This window comes from Sphaerodactylus townsendi, linkage group LG05 (genome assembly GCF_021028975.2).
Source record: "Sphaerodactylus townsendi isolate TG3544 linkage group LG05, MPM_Stown_v2.3, whole genome shotgun sequence".
In the NCBI taxonomy this organism is placed as follows: Eukaryota; Metazoa; Chordata; class Lepidosauria; order Squamata; family Sphaerodactylidae; genus Sphaerodactylus; species Sphaerodactylus townsendi.
The window spans coordinates 104747246-104774445 of record NC_059429.1 but is presented as its reverse complement, the minus strand read 5'-3'; the positions used below and the strand labels follow the sequence as shown (position 1 = coordinate 104774445).

At 42.5% G+C, this 27200-nt stretch overlaps 1 protein-coding gene across 1 annotated transcript in view; it reads right to left on the bottom strand.

Annotated features, from left to right (window-relative positions):
* L3MBTL1 (L3MBTL histone methyl-lysine binding protein 1) overlaps window positions 1–5353 on the bottom strand; it is a 49545-nt gene extending 44192 nt beyond the window's left edge. Inside the window, exon 1 of the mRNA XM_048498554.1 lies at window positions 5318–5353. The gene's annotated coding sequence lies outside the window, so the exon portion shown is untranslated. The remainder of the gene's footprint in view (window positions 1–5317) is intronic.
* Between the last annotated feature and the right edge of the window lie 21847 nt (window positions 5354–27200).

The following is a 27200-nucleotide window of genomic DNA, read 5'->3' as shown; positions in this document are numbered from 1 at the left end:
CACCGATCAGCTACACAAGTAACTTTATTTTCAATCCCTTTCCTAAAAATTCCCTGCATGGAATGGCAAAATCCACTTGCAAACAGTTGTTAAAGTGGTTTGAAAATGCATTATTTTGCGTGTGCGGAAGGGGCCTAAGTGTATCACTTTACATTAACTTACAGTGAACCTCATTTGCAAGTTTGCTGCCCACTCATCCAATTTGGAGACATCCATTTGGAGATGGATCTCACTATTCTGAATAATTTGATGTAATTCACAAACCTAACCAATTTAGTGCCTTATTTCAGACAACTAGTTAGAGTCAGATTAAGTATTTCATCAGCAAAACGAAACTGTACTGACTCCCCTTCCCTCCACTGCAACTCACACTGATCTCCATGAAATGTGGCTCCTAGAGGATTCAGGATCCCAAAGAGCAGCATGAACGGGGTCTACACCTGGAAGGAAAAATCAATGGAAACTGCCCCTCTCCCCCTGTAAGTGGGAAATTTACTCTGGATCCAACCACATTTATTAACAAATTCAATAATGCAGATCCTTAATATACATCCCCAAGGGTTTCCCATTGTTTTCTTTCCTTTATTATAAGTGCTATCCATTTACTTCTACTTTTTGCTTCCTGTTTAATTAGTTGCTCAGAGCTGCTTGAGGTCATAAGAGCTTGGAAGCTAAGCAGGGCTGGCCATAATTGGTATTTGGATGGGAGACACCCCCACCCCCGGAAACCAAAGTTGCAATACAGAGCAGGGCAATGGCAAATGAGCCCTGGTCTTCTCTGGCCTTGAAATCCCTATGCAGAGTCGCCATAAGTCAGTTGTACCCTGAAAGCACTTAATTGCTATTTATTGATCCACAAAATTATACAACTTCAAGGTTGATGATGAAGAAATTGAAATTGTTCAAGTCTTTCCAATTCTTGTCCCCATCATCAACCAAACTGGGAGACTGCAATCAAGCAGTCAGAAGGAGACTGAGACTGAGAAGGGCAACCATGAAGGAGCTAGAAAAGGTTCTCCAGTATAAGGAAGCATCAGTGTCGAATGGTGACCAAGATCAAGACAATTTATACCATATTTTCCCCATTATTATGTACAACTATGAAAGTGGACAATGAAGAAAACTGACAGGAAGTTGATGCATTTGAAATGTTGGAAGATTGTTCTATAAATACTGTGGACCACCAAAAAGACAAATAAATGTTTCTCAACCAAATCAAGTCTGATCTTTCCCTACAAGCTAAAATTACTAAACTGAGGTTATCATATTTTGGTCACATTATGAGGAGTCAAGAATCTCTAGCAAAGGCAACAATGCTAAGAAAAGTTGAAGGTAACAGGATAAGAACAATACCGAACATGAGATGGATTGACTCAGTCAAGGAAGACACAACCCTCAATTTGCAAGACCTGTGCAAGGCTGTTAATGAAATGACATTTTGAGATCATTAATTCACAGGGTCATGAGTCAGAAGTTACTTGATGGCACTTACACATATAAATCCACAAAAAGATATGGCTTTTTATCCCATGGCTGCTAAATTTACACAAGATTCTTTGGTGAGAAGAAGAAGAGTTGGATTTATACCCCCCTTTCTCTCCTGCAAGGAGACTCAAAGGGGCTTACAAACTCCTTTCCCTTCCCCCCTCACAACAAACACCCTGTGAGGTGGGTGGGGCTGAGAGAGCTCAGAAGAACTGTGACTAGTCCAAGGTCACCCAGCTGGCGTGTGTTGGAGTGTACAGGCCAATCTGAATTCCCCAGATAAGCCTCCACAGCTCAGGTGGCAGAGCAGGGAGTAGGGAGATTAGAGTACATCTGCTCTTAATGGCACTACGCCACTGCTGCTCCTGTGAGGAGCTTCGTCAAAGCTTTTTGGAAGTCCACCCCATACACTGGCTCACTCTCTCAGTTTTTTTAAAATAGCCCTAGAACTTCATCTCTTCTATTTGATATATCACTTCTTCAGACACACTTCCTGGAAATAGTACTTCCAGGGTGTTAACTACCCCACATAGTTTCACCTCAATCTCCTTGTCTTTTTGTGTGAGATAGCATGGCATATTGGTTAGGAGTGGTGGACTCTAATCTGGAGAACTGAGTTTGATTCCCTACTTCTCCCATGAGTGGTGCACTCTCCATAACTATTTCATGACATAGTCATTTATGGTATCCAAAAATTGACTTTTTGTCAATGTGAGGGTAACTGGAGTCACCCATCATTACAATATTTTCTGCTTTGGTCACCTCCCTTATTTCTTTCTCCATCTCAAGATCATCCTCTGAGTTCTGACTGGCAGGGCAATAGTACATTCCCAATTAGGTTCCTCGAAGCAGTTAATCAATGAAAGACATTAAGATCAACTTTTTTAAAGGTAATTATGTAAAAACAAGTGAAACAAACCAGGAGAAGGTTCAAGCAGGCAACATATGACAAAACAAGAATCTTCACTCACTGGCAGAAAAGAATAATACAGGGAGACATTCTAATCTCCGTGAAGAGGGAATTCCACAGTCTTGATGGCAAGAAGGCCATTTGTTGGACCTCAAATGACTGTGGCAACCAAAACACAACTCCAGAAAATGTCTGTAATGTTAGGGTAAGTATGTGTAGGAGGAAGTGTTTCTTAAGCTACAGATCCCAAAGCATATAGAGTTTTAAAAGTAAATACCCACATCTTGAAGTAAAGAAGCAAACTCTAACCAGCATTTTTATCCCACCCCATCTCCATGTTGCTCAAAGTGATGAACATGGATCCCCCCTACTCCCGTTTATCCTCCCAATAATCCTATCAGATAAATTTAATTGAGAGGTCTACTGTGAACAGTTCAAGCCTTCCCCATTTAGGCAACCCACAACATCTCCCCTACTATTCCATAGTGATGAGACATCCCAAATCAAACACTCCCTAAATCCCACCAGATTTCTTCAAAAGTGAATCTCAAAGCTGCTGTGCAACCTTGTTGATATTGTGCCAGCGATGTGGTTCTATTTCCCTTCACTATAAAGGGATTCTGTTCATGCTGTGTTGTAATTTATCCTGCATTCTTGGGAAATGACAGGGTGTAAATCTAAATAATCAATCACAAGTTTAAAAAGAATTCCAGCACTATCAGTACAGCATAGCTTGGCCTTCAGACCTCAATAATCTACGTCAGGGGGAGATGGTGCACAAAAATCTCCATTCAAAACACTGATCTTCCATTCAGGAAAAGGTGATGAAAGAAAACCACACCTGCTTGCATGTTTATTTGGTAAATAGTACCTTTTAACACCCGTTAAACACCCGTTAAACAATTCATGGGGTGGTGGGAAGGGAAAGGGCAAGGGAAGGGAAGGGAAGGGAAAGGGCAAGAAAATATTTAAGCCCCAAATGTTTTTTCGACAGCCCACACAAAATCAGAACAGTAGAAGTTACAACAAAAACAGCAACAATAAAAAACACTGTTCTAAAGTCAAGGTGTTGTCCATTCTTCCAATTTGTAACATTTCAATACAAATTGATGTTAGCAGGCCTTGGCAAGTCAACACAACGGTCTAAATAACACCTATGCTAATTTCTGTGATTTATGTTTCTTTTCAATTAAAAAAAATCAATTATTCAACAATCAGCATTGCTATTTCAGTTTCTTCATTTCTCATTCCTAGAAGTCTAACAAGGGACATTTGGAGCCAAATCATTATTTAGTTGTTGTAGATGTTTTGGGATTGTATAAACTGCAAAAGGACTGCGTGCACTCTAATTTTTTAATCTTTACCACAACACCATCAAGATCATTTCAACTTCTGATGTGTGTTTTTGATGGCATTTACTGTTCTTATGTATTCTTCACCTTCTTAGTGTTTAGATATCCTTGGCAGGCATCTCTCTTAATAATGGCACCCTAAACTGAAACTTTAGAAATTCCCACCATATGATCCTGAAAAGCATTTCAAAAAGTGTGGCGCAGTTGATAACGGAGTGATAATGGAGAAGAAGCAAAATAACGGAGTGACAGCTGAGAAGAACCAAATATTTTATTCCAAATCCCAGCTGGGCAAGGAACCAGTAACATCAGTCCATTACAAAGGATGCTTTCTCCAGCTGACTTCCACAAAATAGCAAAATGAGATCACACCTAACACAATTTCTTTGAAGTAAACCAACAGTTCGTCCAAATGGTCACATGGCAAGATGCTTCACCCTGAATTTGTCTTCCTCCCTAGCAAACTGAGCTGAGATCAAATAATAAAGGGGGGAAAGGAAACCACTGGCATAGAAGCCATAGAAGAGGTGGTCAGGCTTAGAGAAGGCATGTTTCCATTTGCTGAACAAAACTGGTCCATCTCTTGGCTCATCCCTTTACAAACACCATGGCAGTACCCACACTTGCAAATCCGAAATGCAACCCTCCAACAAACATAAACTTGGGCCGATTTCCCCAGGGAAGGCCATCCCTCAGAGACACATTGCAATTGCTACTGTCTGCACGTTCCCATAACAAAGTACCTGGACTGCACAGAGTTGTTCGCAAGAGAAGCCCAAACGTGCAATATAAAGAGGTGGCGAAGCAGCGTTGGCACCTCGCTGCACACACCGCCTCTGCGTGCCCGTCTCCGAGAGGGAGGCTGCTACAAACCTGTCAATCCATAAAGCCTTTACTTTTTAAAAAATATCAAAATGGCGGAATTCTCACTCTTTTTATTCTGTTGCACGAAACAGATCTCCCCTTTATTGGCGGAAGGGAAGGCATCAAATTAGCCAAAGGAGAAAGTTTGCGAAAAACGACCCCTTTCTCTCCCTTTTCCTACCTCTCTTTGCCAGATCATCGAACCCATCTCGGTACCCTCTTTCTCCATCGCTCCATCCCAACTCTTTTATGGTTATGTGTTTCTGGGGAAACCGGCGGCGGGGGGGGGGGGGATTTCAAATTAATTTCCCCCACGTTTAAACATGGAAACTGCAAGAGGAATATTAACAAACCCCGTATGATTATTTTTTTTAACTCTGTTCACGCAATATCCCATTCACCAAGTATTTGGGGTTTTCCCCCCTCCCCCTCTGTCTTTGATTTTTTAAAAAAACTGTATGCTCATTGCATTACCAAATACAACTGAAAAGGTATTCGTGTCCCCCTCGGATTAAAAAAATAAATAAATGGATAACCCAAAACGCTGGCACATCTACTTGCAAAAAGCAGGCAGTCACAACTGCAAAGCAATGCATGGCATGCAAAGCGGAGCAAAGGTCTGCGGAGCAGGGAGCAGACCGATTTCGACGTGCATTTTAAGGATTTTAAAGCGGTTTATCAATTACTTTCTTATCTGATTCCTTACCTACAATAATCAGCCCGTGGACACTGAATGCTGAGCCTGCGGGAAGCTAAAGCGTGGCCGCGCCTGCGCGCACAGGGGGCGGGGCTGCCTTCCCCGCAGAAATGCACAGGGCGATGAAATTGACAAGCAAAGCATATTTAATAGACAGAGCGAGGCTGTAGGGGAGGGAGAGGGAACTTGGTATTATCCACGCTGCATTCCCCATTTTTGCACAAGTGTATTATTAAACCAACTATTAACCCGTCTTTTTCTCCTCCTCGGCAGGCTTTCTGTGCTGAGAGGCGGCTTTGCTTCCATGTCCATCCATATTTTTCCCTTTTCTTACAGACCATTACAGATATAAAACATGCCTATTAGGACGTCGATGTTCCCGATGGAGTATGTCTGCATGTATTTTTTAAAAAACAATGTGCACCCTGTCAGTCCATCTAAATTGAATATAATACTATGTAAGTTCTGGCTGGCGGGCGAAATTAATTTTAAAAAAAACTAAACCTGGATTTGCATATTCTGTTTTGTCCCCCCCCCCCCCCCGCAACCTCCCCCGAGTTCCGCTCTTCGCAGATAGAACATGGCTAGCTACTCTCGTTGCACCAGCGTAGTCTTGGCGTTTTGTAGATGCAAAGCTGGACCCATGAAATTTACCGCATCCTATTCTACCGCCAACACCCTCCTTTAAAAAAAAATTAAAAATCCTGCTCGGATTGCATTGTAGGGGCCACATTCTGGAAACTGTGTGTTGAGGGGGTCGTATGTGCAAGGTTGAAACCACTAGATTTATTTCCAGGAGCTTCGTGTAAACATGGAGAGAATCCGAAACGTGCAGGGGAGGGGGGGCGGGAGCGGGCTTTCCTTCCCCCACTCTCTTGAGCGAGGATCCTTTCGCACAAGACTCGAAACAAACAGGAAATCCGCAAGCATTTTCAGCTCGTGGGTGCCCGCTGGCCGTGCATACACCAGTTTAAACACATGTGCCAACACCCTCCCCAAGATCGCCGCCTAAATATGGAGCCCAGTGCCTGGCTCACAATCTATCGCTTTTCCTGGTAGGGAAGTCTCCCCATCTCTACATTGGTGCCACTGAAACGAAACATATCTTCCTCAGAGAAAGAGAGAGCTGGGGGAGAAGATTGCAAAGGGGAGAAATAACAATTAGAATGGCAACATCTTTGGAAAAGCTGATCCTCAGGAATACGAACTGGACCCAATCGTGCCTTTCCTTAATTTGGAATAGTCACACAAGCACATCAGTTTGTCCTCTCTCAATACACTAATGTGAACTCAAATCCCTACTTCATCAGGAGCCTGCATGAAAATGAGGTTAAAAGCCTCCATCTCCCCACTCTTTATCATTCTGGCTGTCAAATAGGCAAGGGTGCTGACGGAAGTCAAGAGTGCGTGCGATATATTTGGGACTGTTGTTTATTCCCATTATTTATAGTCCACCTTTCTCATTGAGAGTCAAGGAGGATTACACCTTGTAAGTCAATGCACTCAATAGGTTGGGAATCCAATAAGAAACATAATAGGATTAGGACTGCAGAAATTAAAAACCTGTAACATGCTGCAACAAACCATAAGCATTAACACAATGCAGAAATGGCATAATAGGATAATGCAGGCAGCAACAGATAGTACTGCTGTCCCCAGTAGTGTAGCCCACATTCTTTCCCACTCTGTTACAGCATCATTCATGAACAATTCTATTATAATAAAACCATGTCACTTTTGTGTAAAAAAAAAAGCCCACCTGAACAATTCAGTTTTTTCATTCAATGAATGGGAGAAACTGGGCCAGTCAAAAATACAATAGACTCCTAGATCAAAGCACAGATTCTCTTCAGGTTAATGGAGTCATACTTCATTTTTGTATCTAGCTTCAGCAGTAAGCAAGAATTAGCCAGTTGAGCAGGAAGTGGGATCCTTCACCAAACTGTTAGAAACAAAAAGGGTAAGGGGAAAATCAAATGCAAGGGTGTCAGGATTCACATTTTCTATTCAGTTGTTTATTTCCATCAGCAGCGATCTTATCAGTAAATCTTTAAAGGAACTGGAAGTCACAAGGAATTGGTGTGTGAAGCAAGGGGAGACCTATAGATTTTCAGATGCCATGAAAGGGAAACATTTTGTTTATTGTTTATTTGTTGTTATATTCTTTACTGCCAGAGGAAGCGTTCTTTGGATTAACAAAAGAACCAAGTTTCCTCGGTCCAGCTTCCTGTTTCCCACTGCAACCAATCAAATGTGTCCAGGAAGTTTACAAACAGCCCACCAATTGGTGGCATATTCCTCTGAAACATGGAGATTCTATGTATACGAAGACTTCAGATTTATACCCCACTTTCTCTCCTGTAAGAAGTCTCAAAGCTGCTTACAAACACCTTCCCTTTTACTCTTCACAATGGACACTTTGTAAGGTAGGTGGGGCTGAGAAACTGTGATCAGTCCAAGGTCATCCAGCTGACTTCACGTGCAGTAGTAGGGAAACAAATCCAGTTCACCAGATAAGAGTCTGCCACTCATGAGCAGGAGTGGGGAATCAAACCCAATTCTCCATAATAGAATCCGCTGATCTTAAACCACTATACCACGCTGGCTCTCTAGCTATCTCGGCTACATATTCTGTCACAAAAATATCTTGAAAGATCATAGAGTGGAACACTTGACTTTTTGGTACTGTTTTAACAATAAATACAGTTCTCTTGATGAGGAGAAGAAGAAGAGTTTGGATTTATATCCCCCCTTTCTCTCCTGCAGGAGACTCAAAGGGGCTTACAATCTCCTTGCCCTTTCCCCCTCACAACAAACACCCTGTGAGGTAGGTGGGGCTGAGAGAGCTCCAAGAAGCTGTGACTAGCTCAAGGCAGAGGCGTAGCTACCATGGGGACATCCGGGGACAAGTGCCCCGGGCGCCACCTTGTGGTGGGCGCAAAAATTGCAGGTTCGTTAGTGGCTTTTTCTATTTTTCAGGGTTTTTCCCATGTTTGGCCTGCAGGGGGCGCAGTTTTTAGGCTAGCAGCACCAAACTTTCAGACTATTGTCAGGTGACTCTCCTGATGATACCAGCCAAGTTTGGTGCAGTTTGGTTCAGGGGGTCCAAAGCTATGGACCCCCAAAATGGGTGACCCCATACTCCATTATTTCCAATGGGAGCTAATAGTAAACGGGGCTACCATTTTGAGGGTCCATAACTTTGGATCCCCTGAATCAAACTTCACTAAACCTGGGTGGTATCAGCAGGAGACTATCCTTATGATACCACCTAGGTTTAGTGAAGTTTGATTCAGGGGGTCCAAAGTTATGGACCCCCAAAAGAGGTGCCCCCATCCTCCATTGTTTCCAATGGGAGCTAATGGTAGATGGGGCTACCCTTTTGAGGGTCCATAACTTTGGGCTTCCTGAACCAAACTTCACTAAACCTGGGTGGTTTAATCAGGAGAGTCTTCTGAAGATAGCCTAAAAGTTTGGTACTGTTAGCTTAAACATTGCTCCCTTAACAGGCACCTCAAATTTTCCCTCAGGTTCTCTCTTTAAATCCACCTCCTTTGGAGGGATTTAAAGGGAGAATCTGGGCTCCCTAGATTAAAAAAAAAAACATTAAAAGTATTGTTGAAGGCTTTCAAAACCAGATTCAACTGGTAGTTGTGAGTTTTACAGGCTGTGTAGCCATGGTCTGATAGATCTTGTTCCTAACATTTCGCCTGCATCTGTGGCTGGCATCTTCAGAAGTGTATCACAGAGAGAAGTCTGTTATAAGAGAAGGCTGGACACAGTGTATAATAGACTTCTCTCTGTGATACACCTCTGAAAATGCCAGCCACAGATGCAGGTGAAACATTAGGAACAAGATACACCAGACCACGGCCACACAGCCCAGAAAACCCACAATAACCAACATTGAAAATGATGCAGTTTGGGGTGGGGAATCTACCCTGAAACAGCATCACTTTCAATATTTTTTAAACTAGGGAGCCCAGAGTATCCCCTTAAGGTGGATTTAAAAGGAGAATCTGGGCTCTGTAGTTTAAACATTAAAAGTTTAAACATTAAAAGTGATGCTGTTTCAGGGTGGATTCCCCGCCTTCAAAAAATAGCATCACTTTCAATGTTGTTTAAACTAGGGAGCCCTGGGTGTGTTCAGATTTGTGTGTTGGGGCATGTTCTATAATGCAATGGTGACTTTGAGATGACCTGGTGCAAAAAATGTTGTTTGGTCGTGGTGGGGGAGGGATGCTGCCCAAATTGGGGGGGGGGGGGGCGCAAAACTCAGATTTTGCCCCGGGCTCCATTTACCCTAGCTACACCCCTGGCTCAAGGTCACCCAGCTGGCATGTGTAGGAGTGTACAGGCTAATCTGAACTCCCCAGATAAGCCTCCACAACTCAGGTGGCAGAGCTGGGAATCAAACCCAGTTCCTCCAGATTAGATACACGAGCTCTTAACCTCCTACGCCACTGCTGGAGGAGGATCAACAATAAATCGAGCCTATGATTTAAGACTGTCTGCTACTTTTTCTGATCAGAGTTCTATGACTTTAAAACTGCACAATAAACATAAATTCAGCAGGTATCATTTTCCGCTGCAAGGTGAAAGTTGCCAAGTTGAACTGAAAGGTGAATGTCTGCCTCATCGTACAGCAGCTAAAGGCTTAGAACTCTTGTTCAGCAAAAATTGGCAACCCTGAATGCAATGCTTTCTGATTCCATAAAATGTAGCATTACGAACAGAATCAGAAAGGATTGCATGGACATGGATAGAAGCCAGTAGTATTGCATACTGTCTTATTTGAGAAAGTCATCCCTTGTTTTTGTTCAGATATATTTTAGGAACAGATATAATAGCATCTACAGCTTTTTCTTCAGTGACATTTGAGAGGTATCCCAGAGTTCACATAGATTTACTTCCTGCTGGGCAGGGAAAGAGCATCCTGATATTTTTGCACAACTGAAGGACCATGATATGCCCCTGTTATTTGCATTCTTCTGGCAGAATTCCAAATAGCCACTGTTTGTGGCCCTGATTCAAATCTTTGCGGCAATACTGGAAGTCTGCTTGAACTCATCAAAAGCTGAAAGCAAGAGCATGCCTGTGTCTGCAATGCTCCACCTCTCTCTAGATTCAAAAGGGCCAGCAGAGTTGACACCATTTCCCCCCACCCTCTTCAAAGCCCATTGGCTAAGATGCTCCCCTCCCCCATGTTCCAATTGCTGGATGGACTTGTACCATGGTACTGCCAAGTTCAGTGAGCAAAGGTAACACAAAACAAAGAGACCTAACAAACTGAAAAACTAGGGGGAAAGAAACAGGAGGAAGTAGGGACTAAAATACTGGAGTGTGGAAAGACCTGTGAAATAGGAACACAGAAACAAGGGGAGTCACCAGAAGAATGGCTTGGGGTGAGGCAGAGTGGCAAGGGAAAGTGCATTGAAAGTGGATTGAAAGTGCATTATTCTGCATGTGCAGAAGGGGCCTTAGAGTGTGATTTCATTGGTATGTGCCTGCTTTATGATTATGATTAACGTTGCCATACTGAGTGAATGCAAGTTGAAATGTGACTGTGGCTCCTTCTGCACATGCAGAATAGTGCACTTTCAATCCACTTCCACAATTGTTTGCAAGTAGATTTTGCTATTTCACATAGTAAAATCCAGCTGCAAAGTTCATTGAAAGTGCATTATTCTGCATGTGCAGAAGGGGCCTTAGAGTGTGATTTCATTGTTTTGTTCCTGCTTTATTATTGTAAGGTTCACATGAATAACAGAGCCAGAATTAGGGTATTACTGTTTTTGAAAGTGGAGTCTGCACTCCTGTTTCCTCCTCATTTTCAAGTCTTCCAGTTAAGTTTTATTTATTTATTTATGCTGTTAGATTTGTATCCCCTCCTTTCCTGACTAAAGTCAGGCTCAGGGTAGCTAACAGTGTAAAAATTAAACAATCTGTTAAAATATACAGTGCAGTTAAAACCTCAAGAAAATACACATTGGTGCTTCAATTAATTCAGTTCATTCAACAATTTCCCTGAATGACTCACCAAGGAGAGAGGAATATAAGGAAGAAAGTAAAAAGGAGAGAAATCAGAACCAAACCAGCCAAGGGAATAAAATAAAGATGGGGTAGGGAGGCCAGCAAAGATATAACCATGGTTGCCTCAACTACAGGCCTCGCATAACATCTCCATTTTACAGGCCCTGTGGAACTGTGCCAAATATCACAGGGTCCAGGTCTCAGTTGACAGAGTGTTTCACCCGGCTGGGACCAGAGCCAAAAAAGTTCTGGCTCTGGTTGAGGACAGCTGGGAGCTTCTAGAGCCAGGGACCACTAGCAGGTTGTTTGCAGTAGAGTGTAAAGCCCTCCAGGGGTTGTATTGGGGGAGGGGGTCCAGCAGGTACAATATCTCAGACTATTTAGGGCTTTAAAGATTGACACCCAAACCTTGAACTTGATCCAGTGTTCAACTGGGAACCAGTGCAGCTGGCGGAGTTCAGGCTGAATGTAAGTTCTTAATGGCATCCCCATAAGGACCCTTGCTACTGCATTCTAGACACCCTTAAGTTTCCAGAGCAGCTTGAAGGGGAGCCTTGCATAGATGGAGTTATAATAGTCTAATCTGGAGGTGACAACAGACTGCTTTTTGGCTCTTGTGGGTTTTCTCGGCTGTGTTGCTCCTAATGTTTCACCTGCATCTGTGGCTGGCTTCCTCAGAGGTATGTCACGGTAAGATGTGTTTCTCTCTGTGGCACAGTGTGGAGTGATTGTGTACTATGACGTATGTTTTGGCTACCTCACAGGTATGTGTGGAGGGGGTAGGGGTGAGACACATTTACATGTGTCCATGTGGAGTACAACTGCAATTGCATTTGTATCTACAGTTGCATGTGGCTAGGTAGAATTCATTTGCAGTTGCATATAAATGTATCTGGCTTTTGGTTTTGGAGGTTTTTTTATTACTGGTGGGCAGGTTTTGTTGATTTTCAGACTCTTCCTGTTCGCTGAAACTGCCCAGTGTTTGTGGATTTCAATGGCTTCCCTGTGTAGTCTGACATAGTAGCTGTTGGAGTTGTTTGACTGCTGTTTGAGAAAAATAACTGATCAAGGTGTGTATGCAGCCATGCAGGAACTAGCTATTAAGTTTTGCCCTTGTGATGAGAAAAATTATATCACATTTCCATACTATCTCAGAATACTAGGGAAGCAAATTCCCTTTATTATGCGAATTGATGCTGCAGGCAACTGAGCCCACAAAAGCAAGCTACCATTTAGCAATCATTTGGTATCACTGTTAGCAGTGAGAACAAACTCTCACTTCCATTGTTTATTACAGATGTTGCCTTTCCTGCAAAAAGTAGTATTTTTTCCTCATAAAACAATCTTGTGAGGCTGGTTAGAGTGAGACACATTATGCAGAGGCAAATCTGGTTTAACAAGGTGTGGCCTCAGGAAGCTTCAGACAATCACAGGTCCCTGACAAGTCTATCTTTTTGAGAAGAAAGTTTGCAAACCCTTTAAAGGGTCTACCTGAAAAAATCCTACGCCAAAAAAATGAATGAAATGTACTTCACTGATATTGATTGCTTAGTGTTCTTCTCATCCAACCTCTGTTCTGTATACTCCACTGAAAACAAGGATTTGAAGGGATGTGTGTCAGTAGCAGTAGGGACTTAAAATTAAGTATCTGTTCATGTGAATATGGGAGGGGAAGGAAATGATTGGCAGAAGGGGGGAGGATTACCTGATTCCTTGTGCCATAGTAGCATCTGTGATTTAATGAACTTCAGCCATTAATCCAAATCACCCAGCATGCAAAAATCACCTACTCCATCGTGATTAAATCAGCTTGCTAATCAGCAACCTCTATGTTAATTCAAGTTCAGTTCTTCAGACCTTGCCATTTTCACTAGGAGATGCAAGCAGCAATAGACAGTTTGGGAGAGAAATAAAATCATTGTTGGGAGGAGGGAGACTAAATGTTACCAAACATACACAGAACAGAAGAAGAGGGAGTGACCACAATCAGCCCTAAGGAATATGCCATTAAAACAAGTACAGAACAACTTCACAGCAGAACTTAATGTTATCCTGAATCCTGCTTTCTGTGTTATTTATGGTTCTCCCAAGAACAGTCCAGAATAAGCAGGTGGCCAATGATGTTGCATGTCCAGGAATCCTGTGGTTCATCAGAAGCTTATCAGGAGTTATTTCATGGAGACAGCAAATATGTTTCTCCAAGATTCATCTTGTCCTCTGCTACTGGTATTTGCCTGCAATTCACAACGACAAAGGAGTGTTAGTAAATTGTGTGGACTGATAGCAAGAGCCAAGAGGACTGGTCAGCTCCACTCCTTGGAATGACTCCATTGGGGTCAGGGTTAATTTTGATGAGCAGCAATCCCTTACCAAGCAACTTTCAGTGTAGAAAATTTGAAACCACTGCTCAAGGGAACAGAATTTTTTAAAAACAGTGAAATGAATGCGATTCTAACCTGCAATGTGAGGGAAAGTTAGGGGAAAGAATTTAGAAGAAAGATGTTGTCTGGTTTGGCAGTGTGTAAACTATGAGAGAGATGAACTGTCGTAATCTTCAGTGCATCTTCCTTTTAATTGCATCCCACCCTTCATGTCAGCAATCTTGTATTATAAAATAATAATACAATGTCCATTCTCTACTCCTCTCGGTCTAGGAATTTTTCAGTTTTAAATTTATGCATGTGAAGTTTTAACTGTTCCAGTTGCCATAACAACACGGTACACTTGTTCTGCAGGACTACAGTGTCAGTTTTTAATCATACTGCAATATTTTGGAATCTGATTGCATTGGTTTAGAACTTTAGTTGCTATAACAACCATGCAGTTAAACATATGTACAGTTCTGTCTTGTGGTTATACTCTATATTTTTTTATTTATTTATATATTCGGTTTATAGACCGCCCTCCCCCTAAGAGCTCAGGGCGGTGAACAACATAAGTAGAGCACAATATAGCAAATCAAGTTAAAATTCAATAAGTTAAATAATACAGGCTCTAAAAGATAAAATATAAACCTTCCCCATTAAAATGCAGCATTAACTTAGTATTAGTACATGAAGGCATCCACTGTTAACTCCTCAACCCCAAGGGGTGGTAGGATTCAATGATGTTATCAGAGGAGGGGGAACAAAAAGGAGGGAGGGGGGCCCTCATCAACGGCTGGTCTCCCCGAAGGCCCGGCGGAACAGTTCAGTCTTACAGGCCCTGCGGAACTCAGCAAGGTCCCGCAGGGCCCGGACAGGTGGTGGTAGAGCGTTCCACCAGGCCGGGGCCAGAGCTGTGAAGGCTCTGGCCCTGGTAGAGGCCAGCCGTATCATTGAGGAGCCAGGGATCACCAGTAAATTGGCCTCTGCTGAGCGCAGAGGCCGGTTTGGGACATATGGGGTAAGACAGTCCCGCAGGTACGGAAGTCCCAGGCCGCGCAAGGCCTTAAAGGTTAACACCAACACCTTGAAACTGGTAGCCAGTGCAGGCGGCTGAGCACAGGTGTAATGTGTTCTCGCATGGCACTTCCTGTAAGCATACGAGCCGCTGCATTCTGGACCATTTTTAATCTCCGAATCAAGCGCAAGGGAAGGCCCGCGTAGAGCGAGTTGCAATAGTCTAACCTGGAGGTGACCGTTGCATGGACCACAGTGGCCAGGTCAGCTTGAGAGAGGAAGGGGGCCAGCCGTCGGGCCTGACGAAGATGGTAAAATGCGACCCGGGTTATATGGGCCACCTGGGTCTCCATTGAAAGAGACGAATCCAGGTGGACCCCCAGGTCGCGGACAGAGGGGACTGGTGCCAATACAGTCCCCTCCCACACCGGCGGCTGGAAATCCCCCCTCCCCCTCACGACCCAGCCAAAGGGTCTCCGTCTTTGCTGGATTCAGTTTCAACCTGCTCTGTTTCAACCAACCAGCCACAGCCTCTAAACAATGCTGGAGAGCTGCAGCGGTGGTGGCCGCTCCCCTCTCCATCAACAGAATGAGCTGCGTGTCATCGGCATACTGATGACACGTCAGCCCAAAGCTCTATATAAAGCAGGTTCATTGTTCATTTAAATTTGCGGTTTACACCATTCTTCTGGCTTGTGGTGATGACTCTGACTTAAATACAGACTCCTAAAGGAATGTTTAAAACCAACTTTTAAAACAAAATGTTTTCACACAATATCCCTCCTCCATATTGACTCCAGAAGCCTCGTGGCATAGAGTAATAAGCTGCACTACTGCAGTCAAAGCTTGTGCTCACAACCTCAGTTCAATCACAACTGAAGTTGGTTTCAGACAGCTGGCTCAAGTAGTTGGTAAAATAGCTTCCTGGGGGTAAAATATAGACAACTGGGGAAGGCAATGGCAAACAACCATTGTAAAACATAGGCTCCTTCTGCACATACAGAACAATGCACTTTCAATCCATTTTCAATGCACTTTGAAGCTGTGCGGAATAGCAAACAATTGTGAAAGTGGATTGAAGGTGCATTATTCTGCATGTGCGGAAGGGGTCATGGTCTGCCTGGTAAACACTGTGATGTGATGTCACCCCTTGGGTCAGTAATGACCAGTGCTTGGACAGGGGACTACCTTTACATTTATATACATTTATATACTCTATCTACTCAAATTCAATCTGAATGAAAAAGTTGTGAAATATTTCCGAAATATGCTTAGGCTTCCGCTTGGGTGAATCTTCTGGAGAAATGAATTTGAGGTTGCCACTTCTTAATACAGCAGGCGCTTTTCAACACAACCAACCTCTGGGAGGCAGAAGTTAACAGTGTGATCCTATGCAGAAGTACTCCTACCTAATCCCAATGGAAATCAGTGAGTTTATGTAACCTCAGCTTGTGGGTTCTGTGGGGCAGTACTTGGAATGAGTTGCAACAACAATTTTTAAACAACAAAATGGTTTACTTTTCTTTACAATTAACACTTTTAAAACATCAACATTTAACGTTACAATTCAAGGTCCTGTTCAGGTTGCATTTCAAGTCCTTCTATTTACAGTCTACTGATATTGCCAAGTCCAAATTCTTCTTTGCAAGTTGGCTGGCTCCTGAAGACTCCAAGGGCTTGATGAACAGGTTGCAACATGATGAAGGTCTCCAGGAGAACTCTCACCCATTACAACCACAAAAGAAAACCCTGAAACAATAAACTCCAACATTTACAACATAGCAAAAACAACAACTACCTTCCCAGTAGTTCCCAAAAATATTTCAATTACCTTAACAAGGTGTTAAGGGCTTATAGAAATCAAGGTCCGAGTCTGGTACCCTTGTCTTCTCCAAAGAGCTCTCCTGCAGCCTCTTGCTGCTCTGAGTCTCCACCCCTTACTGGGTCAACCCATTCTGGGCCAACCCATTCTGGGCATGGGGGTTACATTTACACTGCAGTAACTCTGCACAGGACTGCACTGCCAGGATCATGGAGATTTCTTATGTAAGACATGGGAAAACACTAATGCTCAACAGCCCTTATTTTACACAGAAGTTAGTATTTTGGGAGAAAGTATTTTCATTTGTTTACTTGAAGGTCTACAAACTGCTGTGTAATTCAAAGCAGGGAACCATGCTAGCACAAAAAAAAATTAAGAGACCCATAAAAACACAAACGTAGATCAGCACCATTATGTCATGCAAACCGAATTAAATTTCTTCACAACTGGAAAAGTCTGTTTGCTAACAAGTGTTTGAATAACCCATTTCAATGGGCAAAGCTCTTGCATTTGCTGAATTTCAAACGGTAATGAATTCTGCAAATGTGGGGTAGCAACAGAGGACACTTGATTAGCGACATTCTAGTCTCTGTTGGAGGTGGCATTAGCAGCTGAAATTCATTACAGTCTGGACCTCAATGATTTGGGAAGCTATGCATGAGGGACAGAGATTTGCATGGTTATCCAGGATATTTCAAGCCAGATAAGGCTTTAAAGGCAAGCACCAGCACTTTGAAATTGACAAAAACTAAGCAGCAGTGCTCCTATATCATTTGTTTTATATGCTGCTACACCTGTCAGTGTTCAGGTTGCTGCAATCCAGCCTAATTTAAATTTCCAAATTGCCTTCATGGGCAGCCCCACAAAAATAGTTATGATAGTCCTGTTGAGAGGTGACCTGGCTGTGTGAGAAATCTGGGGTTTTTTTGTGGAAGGGTTGCAGCTGATATATCAGGTGAAACTGGTCCCACCAACTGCTGTCATCTCCTGGTTGTTCCGCAGACTAAAGTAGCCTGCTTGGCATCAGCTAGAGCCCATGATTTGTCTATAGTAAATTCCACCCTATGGTGGGGGAGGGGGCTTTTAGAAGGAGCTACAAGACCCTTTTATTTGCTGAGGCCTTTATGAGGTGGAGACTGCAGGCATTGTGGGTTTACACGTGCCTTGTATGTTTTTTTAAAAATTGGTATTGTAAGCCAAGCTTTAAAGGAATGGTGGAGTATATATGTTTTAAATAAATGAATTTAATATATAAACATATGCACATTAGAGCATACACAATGGAACGTAAATTGACATTAGGTTTTTTTGAACGAGCTAATTTTTTTTAAGAGTGTTGTTTCTCCTGCCACCTCCAAGAGCATTTTCCCCCTTCATACTGACATTTGTGAAACTAAAAGAAAGACCTTGATATTTCATTTGGAAACACAGTTTTGTGGTCAGAAAAAAAACCCAAATATAAAGTTTCCATTTATTAAGGACCATGAGATGATATTCTGAACACTCTATTAAAATCGTGAAAGGAGCTAACCGAAGTAGATTCTGTGTTTGTGGTGCAACAGCTATAAATAACTCTTCCTAATTAATCGCAGGACTTCAGATGGACTAAGAAGTATGATAGAAAGGAGTGTCTTCCAGATAGCACTGCATTCCTGCAACATTCTGATCTGTCTTGAGCATTTCTATGCTTCCCCCCCCCCCCCATCAAGTCGTTACCAACTTAGATGATGTGATGTTGCCCCTTGGTGACATCAAGGTAAGAGATGTACAGAGGTGGTTCTTCTTGGGTTTGTTTGGTGATATCCCATCCAAGAACTAACCAGGGTCAATCCTGTTTAGCTTCAGAGATCAGGGTAGCCTGGGTTATCCAGATCAGGGCATTTCTACAGTAAGGATATCAATGAATATTTCCAATACAAAACAAATAAAATAAAATAAATTTGCTGCCCACCTACCCATCTCATATGTATATGGAACAGAAGGGTGAATCTTACATAGTCACGCAAAGGAGATGCTAGGAGGAAAATGAATGGTCACTTTTTATCACCCTTTCTCTGCCAGAAATGAATATTACCAACAGAGAATCTTTCAGAACATCAGCAATCTCACCTCACAAGTTCTCGTGATAATACTGAAAATCCAAATATTATTTTAAAATAGTTAGCAAAGGCACAACCAGTGTTATACCTTAATTTGGGGGTTATGGTTTTGAAAATTTTAAAAGCAACATACAAAGTAAAAGATACACATTTCAATCTTGTGTGCTTCCTAATTTACCAAAGTAAGATAAAAAAATAAGCATCATTGGTCTCCTACTGAATTTGAAAGTATCATTTAAGTATCTATGAAGATGTGGACTTACAGCCAGCAGCAACTAAAATGAATAATTTATTTTTTTCTGAGTAGAGTCTAAATAGCAGCCAATGTCTTGCAGTTCCTGAGATATGTATTGAATAGTTCAGCCAGCCAAACAAGTAGTTATTGGAACATAAAACATATATATTGCATTGTTTATTAGATGTCCTATTGAGATCCCTTGGTCTAAGGGATTCTCTTACATGGGCCATCACTACACAAAATTACAAAACCTTGTGGTATGAATCCTCACACCTCAGACTTAGTAGCTGCCACCCCCCCCCTTTTTTTTTTACTACCCAAACAGCCAGATGCCAAGAGTCAAGCTTCCAGCTTTGCTGGGGTTAAAGTCAAGAAAGTCACCCCTGCAAAGTAGACCACTTGAGTGTGAGTTTCACAAAACAACTGACCAAATAGGTGTAGCCATATAAGCCTAAATAGTGGAATCAGATTGAAGCCATTTGAAGAAAAAAAAAACCCCACAAGATATAATTAATACATTATTAAAATTGTGCAAGAATTTTTAAAAAAGAAAAGTGAGAAGTGAAGATTAAAATAACCAAACTTAATTGAAAGGATTAGCTACACAGTAATGTTGTTGGTTCAAATTATCAGATGTTACAATTGTAGCTGAAATTCTTCAACAGTCAAAGTCTACTCTTTCTGAGAATCAACATGGCCAGGCAGCACATCTGAACCATATAGCAAGTATGAAATCACAAGGTCTGAGGGTGGATCAAGGAGTCATGAGTATATCACCCAGAACAACATTGGGCTGAAAAAGGGCAGGAGTCTGAATATGACCTGCTAATTAAATGAAACATGGCTCCGTGGTTCTTAACCTTGGAGACTTAGAGGGGAGTCAGAACAGAGACTCCTTTCTCCCAATATTTGGTTTCTTATCACATTTGCAAAAGGTCACAGCTTGCTAAACCTCAAACAGCAGCACAGTTATGTTCCACTTTATACTTTTATACTTTATTTTCTTGTAGGCCTAAAACCTGAACCAATGTGGGAACAGGGGCATCAAGGGCAAGCACAATGGCTCATTTGTGATTGCGGCGATGATATATCAGTGCTGCCTGGGATTTACTTACACATGGACATAGGATATTGAAGCAGTATTTTGTAGTATGCATGATTTCTATTTATTGCACTACACTTTATATTAAACTGCACAGTCTATGACACAGTACTGCCCAGTCTAAGAGAAATGTAAGAGAAATTTGTATTCTATGTGGAAGTTATTATGGGAACTTATGTGGAAGTTATGGGAGCAGCAGTGGCATAGTGGCTAAGAGCAGTGGCTAAGAGCAGGTGCACTCTGATCTGGAGGAACCGGGTTTGATTCCCAGCTCTGCCACCAGAGCTGTGGAGCCTTATCTGGGGAATTCAGATTAGCCTGTGCACTCCCACACACACCAGCTGGGTGACCTTGGGCGAGTCACAGCTTTTCAGAGCTCTCTCAGCCCCACCCACCTCACAAGGTGTTTGTTGTGAGGGGGGAAGGGCAAGGAGATTATCAGCCCCTTTGAGTCTCCTACAGGAGAGAAAGGGGGGATATAAATCCAAACTCTTCTTCAAACTCTTCTTATTAACCTCAGTGGGAAGTTGGGAAATTAAGCTCTGTGGAAGTTCACCTAAGAGGAAGTTGAGAAAATAATCCTGGGTGGATATATTTATTTAAGGAACTTTAGAGAAAGAAGAATGGTACACCGATCTGAAACTAATAAACTTATTTGCTATACCGAAACCATCACACTGTGATACTTATAAACTCTATTTTTTAAAAAAAGCAACTATTTTAAAGGATCTTTCATTTCAGAATCACCCTTACATGCTGACTGTTCTATTTATTTATCATATGGCATTGTTTTGTATTACAGAGCAATTCAATCAAATGCATATCTATCAATCCATTTAAAATCTCAATAACTTAAAATATAAATACCATTTAAAATATACTAATACATAATTTTAAATTGTAAATCAATTTTAAGCTTTTCCAAATATTGCTGTGCTGTTTGTTTTTAAAAAAGGGCAAAATCTGACATAGCTTTGTTTACCATTAGTGGACACTCCTTTTAATGTATATTTAGGGTATCTACACCCTAGACATTTGGGGTTTCTGAATCCATATTTATGTTGCAAGTATCCACAGCTCCCATGCTCAGTTCTCACTCTACATAACTTATACCAGATTTTCCTCAGTTCCTTAAACCTTGGTGGTGGTGGTTTTGGGTTAAAATAAATAAATCCATTCTGCTGTCTGCTGTCTTGCCATCCCCTTTGTTATCCCATCTCTATTTTCTATGTGGTGTCTAAACTGTGTGCACTATTAAAGCAGGTGGATTTCTAGATTTCAGTCTTTTATTTTGAAAAGTCTTTAAGGTCTCATGAATTAGTAGTTTTCTTTTTTTTAATTTCCTCCAATTCTCGATAGAGTTGTTTTTTGTCAATGAGGTGATGGAGGAGGTACATCTCCTCCATGTATTGTTCTAATATTCTACCATATACAACTAAGCCATCTTGTTCTTTGGGTCCAACTTAGAATTCTAAGGCAAGTCCTTTGCGGCAGCATAACACACATTGCCCAGAATAAAGAGAGGTGCCTTTACATATAAAGAGGTCACATAGAGAAAGAGAAAAATGTGACATGCAGCTTTTGCACCAGCGGGCAATACTAACGTACATAGTTCAAAACGAGCAGGAAAAAGCTGAGTTCACAAATGGAATTGTGAAAGAAAGGATGCAAATGTGATTCATACACTGCCTTTTTATATTGCACTGGGCGGATTCATGAAGTCCAGTGAGAAAGTGAAGAAGTTTTTTCACTTTCCCCCATAATACTAGAACCTGACAGCACCCAACGGATGGGCAATAAGTACATGACAGGCAAAATGAAGCATTTCTTTACACAGTTGTGGAATTCATTGCCACTGGATATAGTACTGATGATTTTAATGGGCAGTCACAGGTCAAAGGCAGATAGGTCCATCAATGGCTGCTAGTTATGGACATACAGGGGCAGCCTTAGTAATCCAGAGGTGCTGAGCAAAAGTTTAGGGTGGAGCCATAAAATCAGTGCCCTGCTACCAAAGCCTCAAGCATAGCGTGGCCTGAGTCCCCAGACAGGAGTGTTTGATTCAATTGCCACCATGACAAGTGGGTAGCCCCACCCTCAGATGAAACAGGGGCAGAGGGGCAGGGGCAGAGGGGCAGAGGCAACATCAGAAAGGGCCTTGGACTGTATGCAGTGGTGGGATCCAAAAATTTTAGCAACAGGTTCCCATGGTGGTGGGATTTAAACTGTGGCGTAGAGCCAATGGGGCTGGGCGGGGCACGACGGGGGCGTGGCCAGGCATTCTGGTGGCGGGGCATTCCTGTGCGGGGCTGTGGCAAGGACGCAGCCGCTGCACCGGTCCTTGGGTGGGAAATGAATGCACGCAGGCGCAGGCTGCCACACACGCTGGAGCACCTCCTGCTAGACTGCTTCAAGTTCTGTGCGCTACTGCTGAGAGGAGGGGCGTAACTAAGGCAAAAACCACGTGGTAAAATCACCAATTAGTAACCCCCTCTCGGCACACACAAATAATTAGTAACCTACTCTCAGGAACCTGTGAGAACCTGCTGGATCCCACCTCTGACTGTATATCCTGTTTGTTGGCCCTCCAGGGCAGCTCTAATTATGATTAACCATAATTATTAATAAGCTCTATCACTAGCAATTATAAAAATTATAATAATTATTGCAAGATGAGGTAACTACCATCTCTACTCCATATACATTAAAACAGGTGCAAAGTTTATCACAGAGAGGAAATAGATTGTAATCTCACTGGAAACAAGGACCAGTTATTGTTGGTATAACTTTGTAAATATACAATGTGATTTACAGAGTACTTGAAAAGAACTAAGTATAACCTAGACATTTATAGGTTTCTGTGCTATTTCCTGCCAATTTTCATTTGATTAAACAGCATGAAAGAATTCAAAGCATGTGCACACCAATTGCTGACTGATGGTGTCCATTTAAAGTGCCTACAAGATGACTGACTTGACTGATGTGGAACCCCAGTTCAACACCAACATCAAATTACATATCACAGAGAATCATGTCTAACCCCTGCTATGCAGGAATACATAGTCAAAGCCCCCTTGACAGATGACCATTCAGCCTCTGTCTAAAAACCTCCAAAGAAAGAGACTCTGCCACCCTAATGTTTAAGTGGAATCTTTTTTCCTGTACTTTGAATCCATTACTCCTTCTCCTAGCCTCTGGAGCAGCAGGAAAAAAGCATGCTCCATCTTCAACATGACATCCCTTCAAATATGCATGTCACCCCTTAACTTTCTCCTCCCCTGACTAAACACACCTAGCTCCCTAAGATGCTCTTCATAGGTTGTGGAATCCAAACCTTTAACCACTTTGGTCACCCTCCTCTGGACCCGTTCCAGCTTGTCAATATCCTTCCAGAATTGGACACAGTATTCCAGGTGAGGTCTGACCAATGCAGAACAGAATGGTACCAGTGCGTCCCTCAGTCTAGATACTATACTTTTGTTGATGCAGCCTGGAATCACATTGGCTTTCTTGGCTGCCATATCACATGGCGGACTCATGTTCAGTTTGTGTTCTACTAACACTTCCATATATACTATTGTCAAGCCAGGTGTCACCCATCCTATATTCATTGTTTCTGCCCAAGTGTAGTATCTTACATTTATCTCTGTTTTATTAGTTTTGGCCCATATCTCTAATATGTCCAGGGTTCTTTTGAATTCTGACCCTGTGCTCTGGATTATTAGCTATCTCTACAAATTTGCTATCATCTGCAAATTTGCCCTCTATTCCATCATCCAAGTCATTGATAGCACTGGGCCCAGGACAGAACCCATCAGCACCCCACTAAGTATTTCTTTCCAGAGATGAAGATGAGCCATTGGTTAACACCCTTTGGGTTCGGGAAGTCAACCAATTACAAATCTATCTAACAGTAGCATTGTGTAGCCCACATTTTACTAGCTTACTTGCAAGGTTCATGGGGAACCTTGTCAAAGGCCTTACCCAAATCAAGGTATGCAACATCCACAGCATTCCCTTCATCTACCAAGCATGTCACTCTATTAAAAAAATAGATTTAGTCTGGCATGACTTGTTTTTGAGAAACCCATATTGACTTTTAGTGATTCTAAGTGTTTACAAACTGTCTGATTAATGATCTGTTTTAGAATCTTTTCTGGTATTGACTGGGGGATAATTGTTTGTGTCCTCTTCTCTCCCCCTCCCCTTTTGAAGTTGGAGGTAACATTTGCCCTCCTCCAGTCTGTTGGGACTTCTCCTGGTCTTCAGGAATTCTCAAAAGATTACTGCAAATGCTCCTGAGATTACTTTTGCCAGTTTTTTTAATACTCTGAGATGTAATTCATCAGGCCCTGGAGGTTTGAATTCATGTAAAGTAACCAGGTATTCCTGTACTACTACTTTATTCTGCGCCAAATTTCCCCTACTGCATCTTCTGTTCCATTTCCCCCTGGATGAGCACTGTTTTGCTTCTGGAAGAAGCCTGAGGCAAAGAAGGTGTTGAGTAGCACCAATGAGGCTGGGCTGGGGTATTCCAGGGCATGGCTGGGCATTCTGGGGGCGGGGCATTCCTGGGCGGGGCTGTGGAAAGGACGCAGCCGCTGTGCCGGTCCTTGGGCGGGAAACCAATTCCCCTTGTTGCCCCTTCCATCTTCTGGACCATGAAACTGTCTGCAAGGCCAGTGAGGAATTTGTTGGACCTTATAGTCTTGGCAGAGCTTGACTTACAACAAATATCAGGATAATTGTATTGATCTCCTTTCTGAAAGTTTGGTCATCTGTTCCAGGAAGGCATCATTTAGCTCTTTCGTCTGGCTTGGGGTTTGTAATAAACCCCACACAATTAGATCACTATTGTTTCTCTCTAATTTTTACCAAGATGCTCTCAACCTGGCTTCCGGGAATTAAGTCATGCACCTGCTCACAGGTGTAATCAACCCTGAAGTATGCTACTCCTCCTCCTTTCCTAGTTGGTCTATTTCTCTAAAATAGGTTATTGGCTCAATTATTGCATTCCAATCATGAGACTCATCCCACCAGGTTTCAGTGATGCCTGTTACATCATATTCCAGTTCCAGTTCATCTAAAAACAGCCAATACCTTCAGGGAAAACTACATCAAAATGCCTATTTAAGTAAGTACATGTCTGTGGCAAAGTGATACTATTACTATCAGTCCATTGCCTTCCTTCCTCCATTTTCTCATCACAACAATTCTGTGATACAAGTTAGGCTGAGAGAATATGACAAGCCCGAGGTAGCCCCTAGCGTACTTCCATGACAGGGTGGCAGTTCCAACCTTCGTTCCCCAGATCCTAGATTGTTACTTTAACCATCACACCAAACTAGCTGGGTATTAAAAGGAAGCATGCTGCTGAAATTGGAATACCCTCTATCTACATCCAAATTGCTTGTCAAAAACAACAAACCTAACCCCCAATTCACCCACTGCCACATAGACAGTGCCGTGAAAGCAAGGCAGCCTCTTGGAGCTGGTGTGTCCTTGACTTGTTCCAAAAGGAACTGGAAATGTCACAGCTTCAGAACAAGACAGTTTCCCCAGCAGCTGCTTGGGCTGCCTTAGTACAGCAACGTCTCATTCATTCTACCAGCAGTTGACCTCCCATGAGCAGGCAAAGCAGACTACAGTCACAGGAAATGAAAAACCTCTGCTCTAAAAAAGAGAGGCGCAGCTGCTGAGGAAGGGAGGTTGGTTGGTGTGCGCAGCTGTAACGGTTGTATCTTGGGGCTTTGCCTTCTCCGTGCACATGGAGGAAGAGGAATAGGATGCCAGCAGCATAAAATGTTCTGGGTACTGATGGAAGAGACCAGTCTCTTCCTTAATTTCCAAAGCAGCAGAGGACAGCCATTGACACACACTCAGAATAGCAACATGTTCATTGAAAACTAGGCTGAAAGCAGAGAACAAGATGTATCTCCGCTACACAAATGCCCATCACATTCAGATTTATGCTCAAAATTATTTGTAATTATTTGTCTTTAAATGCACCATGAACGAGCTTGATTGTAATGCAGAAGTGCTGGTTTTTGCATTAGTCTGTCATTTTAATTCTGAATACCATTTTATTAACAATGATATAACAATTCAGCCTCACAGGCATTGTTACTAAGCATTACTGAATTATGTTCCTAACGGCAAGTCAAATTGCCAAGCTTTTCTTTTTTACTCTTTGGCTTATAAGCAAGCAGTAATTTCTTGTGCTATCTGTGATGCCAACTCAATCCCAACTGTTCTTTGGAGATGTATGAAAGTATTTGTAATCCCCCCCCCCCCAAAAAAAAATCAGTCCATCTGCTCATGAGGATTCTATCTGTGTATGTGCTAGATGCCAAAAAGGGAAGTTGTGGGTCCCCAAATACTGAGAGGACCCCCAAAGGAGCTGAGCCTGAGACCATGAAGTTGTCCCTGAACACTAGTAGTGCTCAGACATCAGGCCGCAAGAGTGAAGTTCAGGGTCTGAAGATCCGCACTGACTTCTCTTCAGCTTAGGTCCTGAACGTACACTCAATTCGACCCATCCATCCCAAAGGGCCCTATGCTGTCTAACAATTGGAAGGGACAGCAGAGAACCTGCTTCTTGCAGTGCACATCTTCCAAGCCTCCCTCCATCAATGTCTTTTGGGCTAATTTCTCCTCATATTTTTTGGTCATTTCAGAGCTCGTTAACATGCTCCTGCTGAGTTGCTTTGAGCCCAAGGCTTGTTTTGCCAAGACATCAGGGTTTAAGACAGGAAGCAAAATGATGCACTTAATCAACTCTTCTAAGATCTGGAGAGATGCTGCTTCTGCTTTCACTCTTTAGTTAGTAATTTCCCAGCTGGAGCAGCAGTAGTTCCAAGTCAGCTCCTTGAAAGCCTAGGGAAATTCGCTAATGCTCTCCTCGAGCCAAACACTTCCCAGTCCAAGGAAAAGAGCTGCAACAGCTGTACACAGAGCCAATACCATGGAGTCCGGTCCGAATACAAGAATCTATATGCAAATGTTTCTCGAACCAAAGCATACCTAAATAGCACCCAAGTACATTATTCCAAAGCATACCTAAATAGCACCCAAGTACAAATGTAGTGTACTGGCCCAAAATGTTGAAGGATATACACTTGAATGCACTTTCCATTTGCAACAACACCCATGTACGTTGGCTGTTCCTTTCCAATTTGCAACCATGGCTCTGTTCTGAGTCACTTGGCACTGAGTGCT